The 8,769-nt window shown below is 37.4% G+C and overlaps 1 non-coding gene across 1 annotated transcript; it reads left to right on the forward strand.

Annotated features, from left to right (window-relative positions):
* Positions 1-8,432: 8,432 nt before the first annotated feature.
* LOC118709824 lies at positions 8,433-8,539 on the forward strand. The gene has a single exon (XR_004985150.1). It is a non-coding gene; the product is annotated as a U6 spliceosomal RNA (small nuclear RNA).
* Positions 8,540-8,769: the final 230 nt, after the last annotated feature.

The following is an 8,769-nucleotide window of genomic DNA, read 5'->3' on the forward strand; positions in this document are numbered from 1 at the left end:
GTACCAGTTAACATTCCCACCAGTAGCTTATGAGGGTTCCTTTTTCTCCCCATCCTCTCCAACCCTTGTGATTTCTTCTCTTACTTACAACAGCATTCTAGCAGGTGTGAGGTGGTATCTCATTGTGGTTCTTATTTGCATTTCCTTTTATAGCTAGTGAAGTTGAGCATATTTCCATATATTTGTTAACAGAGTATGCCATTTTTAAACCAACCCTCCTACAAAGAACAACTAGGAGAGCTAGATGAAATATTTTTTAAATCCGCTGAAAGGCATTGGAGACCTCTCTAGACAGTGAGGATTATAAAGTCAAAATCCAAGAGGGGAAGAAAGCCAAGAGAGAGTAATACAGCATTTGAGGATGCTTTTCCAAATTTTCTGATTCCAAAAGCAGCATCTGTGAGTCTGCGTAGCTAAATAAAGACTCTGTGGGGACTGACTCAGAACCCAGAATTGATATAAAGATTATTTTAAGCTGAATATGTTTGAGATTCAGCAAATGCAGAAAGAAGCCCTCTCAGAGCTTCACTAATCTGTCTGAAAACAGAAACTTTTGAGAAATGAGGCTGCCATAAATTCCCTTTTCAGGATGAGTCTATTCCCACGAGGAGAAAGTCCAGGAATAAACCTATCATAAATCCCATCTCCAAGGGCATTTAGTGGCTGCATCAACGTACATCCTAACAGATGTGAGGTGATGCCTCAGTGTGGTTTTGATCTGCATTTCCCTGATAATTAGTAATGCTAAACATCTTTTTACATGCCTGTTGCCCATCTATTGTACATCTATACGTTCTTAAATCAGATTTGGGTGTTTTTGCAATTGGGTTGTTTTAGTTTCTTATATATTTTGGATATTAACCAATCACTTGATATTTGATTTACAAATATTTTCTCTTACCTGATAGGTTGCCTTTTCATTTTGTTGATGGTTTTCTTTACTGGGCAGAAGCTTTTCAATTTGATGTTGTCCCACTTCTTTATTTTTGCTTCTATTGTCTTTGCTTTTGGAGTCAGATCCAAAAATTCAATGTCAAGGATTTTACTTCCTGTGTTTTCTCCTAGAAGTTTTATTGTTTCAGGTTTTAGGTTCAAGTCTTTAATCCAATTTTTGTGTATAGTGTAATCCACATGCAGATGGATTTTTATCCATCTGCATGTGGCTGTCCAGTTTTCCCAGCACCATTTATTAAAAAGACTGTTCTACAATATCTCCCTTGTATATTCTTGACTCCTTTGTCATCAATTAACTGCTCATTTGTGTACTGATTTATTTATGGACTCTCTTTTATGTTCCATTGACCTGTGTGTCTGTTTTTATGCCAATACCATACTATTTTAATTACTGTGGCTTTGTAGTATAATTTGAAATCAGGGAGCATATCTCCAACTTTATAATTCTTTCTTCAGATTGCCTTGGGGTCTTTTGTGGTTCCATACAAATTTTAGAATTATTTGTTCTAGTTTTATGAAAAATGCCATTGGAATCTTGATAGGGATTGGATTGAATCTATACATAGTTTTGGGTAGTATGGACATTTTAACAACACTAATTCTTATCTATGATTATTAAATATATTTCCATTTACTTGTGTCTTCTTCAGTTTTTTTCATTAATGTCATAGTTTTGGTGTACAAGTCTTTTACCTCCTTGGTTAAAATTTAAAAGTGGTATTATTGAGACTCTGTGGAAACACTGAGAAATGCTTACAGTATAAATAGCCTATATAATAAAAACCTAATTTGCTAAGTGTCCGGTTGTCCAGTCATTCGTTCAACCAATAAAAGCATAATATGTTAATGATATGCTAAGGATGCTCAACCACTCCCTTTGACGTTGCACTGACCACCAGAGGGCAAATGCTCTGACTGGTAAGTTAGCTTGCTGCTGGGGTCCAGCTGATCAGGCCTGAGTGAGATGGGCCCAACATGCCCTGGAGCCCTCCTGGGGTCCCTCCCTGGCTGGCCAAACTCCTGTGCCCCTCCTTGGCCCCAGTTGTGCACCAGTAGGGTCCCTTGCAATCCGGGACCCCTCGGGGATATCAGTTGGTTTCGGCCTGATCCCACAGGCCAGGCTGAGGTACCCCACTGGTGTACAAAGTCATGCACCAGGCTTCTAGTAATGAAATATAAGTAGGGTCCAAAGGAGTACATATTGATTACAACTACATCAAATGTCCTCAAGAAAATAAAGGATTGTATAAAAAGTGTTAATAATTTAAAACAATTTTAGCCTGGCCTGTGTTGCTCAATGGCTGAATGTCGATCTATGAACCAGGAGGTCACAGTTCAATTCCCAGTCAGGGCAAATTCTCATGCTGTGAGCTCAATCCCCAGTGAGGGGCATGCAGTAGGCAGTCAATCAATGATTCTCTCTCATCATTGATGTTTTTATCTCTTTCTCCCTCTCCTTCCTTTCTAAAATCAGTAAAAAAATATTTTAGAAAATAAAAATAACTTGGTTTTATCAGGTTCAACAAATTGTATTTAAACCTTCACTTTATTCAACATATTATATCGCTATATATACTTGATTTTGAAACTACACTTTCTCCAATGCACCCCTTTACTTCCCAGTTAATATCCTCCAGCTTTTGCTTTAAAAGGAAACAACTTGATAGAACTCTAAAATGGTAACAAGAAGTACATAGTTGAAATACTGCCTGTATTGCCAAAATCACCTTCAGTCCTGCCCACTTGGTGTCTGTGTAACATACTTTACTGTTCTTCACTTTATCCCTCCATAAGACAAACTTCCTCCCTCCGGTTACATGGCTCGCTGGCACAGGTCTCCTTGCTCCCATTTAATTTCTCCTCCCACTTAAGCCCAGGAGAGGCCAGAACATCCTGCAGAAAAAACATTATCTCGCTTTTCTGGAGTAAAGGACAGTTTGTTTCAATCCAATGTCTTAACCTCAAGGAGATGCTTTGGAAGACTCCATCTTTGATGACCTTTCAGATTAAGGATTGTGTTGGGTATTTCGGAGATATGCAGTCAAGCACTACGTGCCAAGCTTCTACACATCTTCTGCCACCAACTATTGCAGCAGAGAAGCCATAGTGGAGGGGAGTTCCCCAGACACAAAAACATTGTCCCACTCCTCAAAGGGGCAGTCAAGCCCCTGCAACCAAATAGTCCTTGCAAAAGGGAAATCACCTATGAACTCTCTTTCACTTTCCTTTGAATTCAGGAAGTTAACCTGTTAACCAAGCGGGACGTATAAATACGTCAAATGTAAACAATATAGGGTACGGGTAGGATGTATGAATACGTCCTTGAAACATATGTTGCACCCTGAAACTGGCGGGACATATATTTCTGAACAACAAAGGTATTAGTTTATGAATTTAAGACATGGAGGGAATCAGTATAATTTCGCTAGTGAGAGTGGTGGACGTGTTCAACAAGAATTGTTTTGGAGTTAACACATGACTTACTGAATAAAGGGTATAGGATTTACTTAGATAATTTCTATATGTCAATTCATTTGGCTGAACTCTTGTGTCAAAACAATACAGACATTGTTGGAACAATGAGGATAAACAGAGTCGGAATCCCCAGTGAAATAAAAACAAAAAAATTACAGAAAAATGAACATATAGTAAGATTCAAAGACAAACTTATGGTTTTAAAATGGAAGGATAAAAAAGACGTATTGATGCTCAGTTCTATTCATAATGACGAAAAGACAATGACTGAAAAGAGAGGAAGAAGGCAAGAAAAACCAAATGTTGTCCTGGATTATAACAAGAATATGGACGGCGTAGATTTGGGAGATGGAGTTATGGTGGCCTACATGGCTGCCCGTAATAGGGTAAAAAAAAATTATTAAAAATTTTTTCTATGATTAATTGATATGTGCTGCTTCAATGCATATATTATATACAAAAAAGATAAAGGTCATTTGGATCAATTACACTTTTTGATAGAGTGTGTAGAGAAATTGGTAGATAACAACATAGTGAAAACCCACCCAAAGACATCAACAAGCAGCTCTACATCTAATCCATCATGCTTAGTTGAAAGGCATTTTCCAGAACAAATGAAAAGCGATATAGGAAAAACTAAATCCAGGAAATGTGGAGTTTGCTACAAAAAGGTGTTAGGAAAGAATCTACATACTGGTGTCCAAATTGTAAGGTAGCACTATGTATCAACAATTGTTTTAAAATACATCACATGGAAGTTGAGTTTTGAATTTTTACATCTATATTTCAATTTTTTAAACTCAATATTTCTATTTTATTTGTGTGCTTTTGTTTATTGTTCTGTAATTGTTAACTTTTTTATATTTTTATTGTGTATCAAAATAAAAAATATATATTTTTGTAATCTTTATAATTGTTTGTAAAATTTATAATTTTTTAATTCGATGTTTCCATTTTTTTGTTGGTATTCTTTTCTATTTGTTTGTAATTTTGTATTTTCCTTTCTGCTTTAAATATAAATAAACAAAAAATATATATATTTCATAGTCTTTTCATTTATTTCAGGTATAAATAAAAAAATAAAATAATATGAAATTACATCCTCCGGGCGTGATGTAGTGACAAGTCCTAGTGAAAGAGTACACGCCCGTTATATGTTGTGTAATTAAAAAGGGAATTCCTCAGTTAACAGTTAATGCACCTCAAATCCAATTCTAAAATTGTGAACTACAGAGATATGATTTAAATTTTTGCCTATTTACTGGTCAGTGAAACCCAGTCACACAGAATAAGAGAGAAAAACACAGCTCTGCCAGGTTGACTCTTCAGGAGGAATCAATAGAAAATAATTCAAATTAAGAATTTGGACATTCAGCCGGGACCGGTTTGGCTCAATGGATAGAGCGTCGGCTTGGGGACTGAAGGGTCCCGGGTTCGATTCCGGTCAAGGGCATGTACCTTGGTTGCGGGCATATCCCCAGTAGGGGGTGTGCAAGAGGCAGCTGATCGATGACTCTCTCTCATCGATGTTTCTAACTCTCTATCTCTCTCCCTTCCTCTCTGTACAAAATCAATAAAATATATTAAAAAAAAAGAATTTGGACATTCAGCTTTTAATTCCTGCTCTATTGCTAACAAATGTAGTTGTCCTCAGGGCAAATATTCAACCTTTCTGACCAGTCTTGGTTTTCTCACATGAAAAATGATGGTGGTGATAATAACATATTCGTCCTGCACTTCATGGTTACAAGGTGGGTGTGTTTTTTTTTTTACATACTTTGGTACAACAATCCTTAGACAAATGTTATGCCCAGTTTAGATAAGGAACTAAGACTCAGAGTTTAAATGATTTGGCTGAAGTTCAAACAAGCTAAATTGTAAGGTGATGTCCAAATATAGTTCTTCCAAGTTTAAAATATTCATCTTTATATTAGACCCTTTTGATCAGAAAAATCCCCAACATGTGTGTATATACAGAGACTAAGTCCTTTTCTTATTCTTACACTAGAGTCTTAGTGCACAGATTTATGCACCAGTGGGGTCCCTCGGCGTAGCTTGTGGGGTTTGGGCCAAAACCAGCCATCCAATGCCACCTGCCACTCCTGCCTGCCATTCCCACTCATCCTGGCCCCATTGTGCCTGCTGTGGGCTCGCACCCAGTCAGTCCTGATCAGGAGAGGCTCACACCACTGCAGCGGTGCTCACCAGCTGTGAGCCCTGCATCTAGTACCTGTCAGTCAGCTGAACAGCACTCCCACTCTGGGAGTGCACTGACCACCTGAGTGCAGCTCCTGCATTGAGTGTCTGGCCCCTGGTGGTCAGTGCATGTCATAATGACAAGTCGTTCAGTCATTTGGTCAGTTAGGCTTTTATATACATAGATAGATATTTGATTCTTAGGACAAAGCCTGTAGAAGTGAAGTGAGACTAAGCCAAACTTCAAGAATAGGAAAAGGGAAGGGGTTATGTAATTACATAGAAAGAAGAGAGATTAGCCAAAACTGGTTTGGCTCAGTGGTAGAGTGTCGGTCTGTGGACTGAAAGATCCCGGGTTCGATTCCGGTCAAGGGCATGTACCTTGGTTGCAGGCACATCCCTGGTAGGGGGTGTGCAAGAGTCAGCTGGTTGATGTTTCTCTCTCATCAATGTTTCAAGCTCTCTATCTCTCTCCCTTCCTCTCAATAAAAAAATCAATAAAATATATTTTTTTTTTTAAAGAAGAAAGAAGGAGATTAATGACAAGTGCAGGAAACTATAAAGGAAGTTGTTGAATGCTTCCAAATAAGAATTTTTATGAAACAAGGAAATATTTTCATTTCAATAAGTCTCCTTCTTATCCCTTGTGAAAATTGACGTAAGTACTTTGATTAAAAGATACTTTTTGTTTAATTTTTTTCATCTACTGTTTCATCACGGGTATTTTTATCATCTTAAGAGAAAATTCTGCTGTGAATTGAACTATGCAACATAATCACCTATAATTATGAATATGTTTTCTTCTTTTAGTCATCATCCTCTTGAGATTTACAAATGTAATAAATGAAATAAGTTAGCAAGATTTATTACTCCCCTGGTCTAATCTGTTGCTCATTCTGAAAAAGAGAAAGAACCAGGATATATGATTTCTGAGACCTGAGGCATGAGGGATTCGAATCTCAGAGACCTGGGGGAAAATCTTACCACTTTCTACATGAATTTATGTAAGCTTTTTATATGTAAATGTATATTTTAGAAAGAGAATTTGAGGGGGTTAGCGAACAACCAAAGGACTTGTATGCATGCATATTAGCATAACCAAGGGACACATGGTGGTGGGGCCTTGCGAGGGGGGGGGGATGCCTGGGGTGGGAATGGCTGGCTAGGAGAGGACAGTGCGGGGAAAGGAGACATATGTAAAACTTTAGACAATAAATAAAATAAGTGCACAAATAGGGGGGAAAAAAGAAAGTGAATTTGAGACATCTTAGAATAAAAGATACATAATTAAGCCACTACAGTTGGAATAAAAACAGACTTTATTTTTCTCTTCAGCTTCTACACTTTCAAGGGAAAGTTAGTCTCACTTCCAAAAGCAAATAATAGTAGGAACATAAATTGCATCCTAAAGACCAATTTTAAAACAAAAAAATATATTAATACTTTTACTAACAGTCTACTGGTATAATTGAATGAGGTGAGCAGTAGAAAGCAAATAAGAATTTTATTTCTCAATATTATCATTATCATCATTAACTTTATTAAAAAGTGTGTGCTTTATTGCAGAAATCAGCATATTAAGAATTATAGTTTCTTTTTTAAAATATGCTTTTGTTGATTTTAGAGAAAGAGGAAGGGAGAGGGAGAGAGAGAGAGAAACATCAATGTGAGAGAAAAATAGATTGCTTGCCTTCTGCACAGCCCCTACTGGAATTCAAGCCTGCATCCCGGGCATGTGCCCTGACTGGGAATTGATCCAGCGACATTCTGGTGCATGGTTCAACACTCAGCCACTGAGCCACTCTGCTGGGAAAGGATTATAGTTTCTTAAAACTTTGGATAGACCTGGTCCCTATCATCATGGAACTTAAAATGTTGCACAGGAGGCAGAATACGAATGGTAAGCCAAACCTTAACTGGACAGCAAGATATTTGTATAATTCAAATGGAATGAGGGCATCTTTTCCGTGGTCATCAGCGAAGGCTTTGTGGATGAGCTTTGTTTTCAGGAGCTTTTTAGATAAGGGAGAAAGAATGCTAATAAAGTCGAGGGTGTTTATTAAATGGCATTGCTTGGGACTGAGTCAAAGGTGGCAGTGATTGCACTAGTTCAATGGTTAGTCAGTCTAGCATTGGGTGTAATAACATCATCTCACTGCTGGTAGGAAGAGAAGATGGGGTAAACATGGAAAGTCTGCCTATCAAAAAGTTTCAGGAGATTACTTTCTGAAGAAATGGGGTTCTGCCTAAATACATAAAATTCAGGTTGAGCCGAAACCGGTTTGGCTCAGTGGATAGAGCATCGGCCTGAAAGGTCCCGGGTTCGATTCCAGTCAAGGACATGTACCTTGGTTGCGGGCACATCCCCAGTACGGAGTGTGCAAAAGGCAGCTGATCAATGATTCTCTCTCATTGATGTTTCTAATTCTCTATCCCTCTCTCTTCCTCTCTGTAAAAAATCAATAAACATATATATTTTTTAAAAACTCAGGTTGAAGGGAAGGACAGAACAAGAATAATCATTTGATCAAAATAAACAACCAAATTCAAATAATTTAGTGATAGTTAAATATTTGCCAAAATTTCCCTCTATAATACCTATATATTAGCCAATTTTTTGTCCAGTTTGTGAAAATAGATGATATGTCATTCTAATTATCAGAATGCTATAAAGGATAAAAGGAATAAAGTATTAATATTAAAATGTCAAGTAAAACATTCACTATGATCAGTGCTAACAATGTAATATGAAGATCTATTTCACAATTTTTTAAATATATTTTGTTGATTTCAAAAAGGAAGGGAGAGTGCTCGCTTCAGCAGCACGTATACTAAAATTGGAACAATATAGAGAAGATTAGCAAGGCCCCTGCGCAAGGATGACATGCAAATTCGTGAGGAGTTCCGTATTTAAAAAAAAAAAAAGGAAGGGAGAGAGATATAGAAACATCAGTGATGAGCGAGAATCATTGATCGACTGCCTCCTGCACTGACCCAAAATCGAACTGTGACCTCCTGGTTCATAGGTTGACACTCAGCCACTGATCCACACCACCCAGATTATTTCACATTTTCAATTCAGTAATGTAGGATTTTAGTATCTTCCAGTTTTCATTATCAGACTTAGAAAATAAATAGCTACTT

Source organism: Pipistrellus kuhlii, unplaced genomic scaffold (genome assembly GCF_014108245.1).
Source record: "Pipistrellus kuhlii isolate mPipKuh1 unplaced genomic scaffold, mPipKuh1.p scaffold_m20_p_1, whole genome shotgun sequence".
In the NCBI taxonomy this organism is placed as follows: domain Eukaryota; kingdom Metazoa; phylum Chordata; class Mammalia; order Chiroptera; family Vespertilionidae; genus Pipistrellus; species Pipistrellus kuhlii.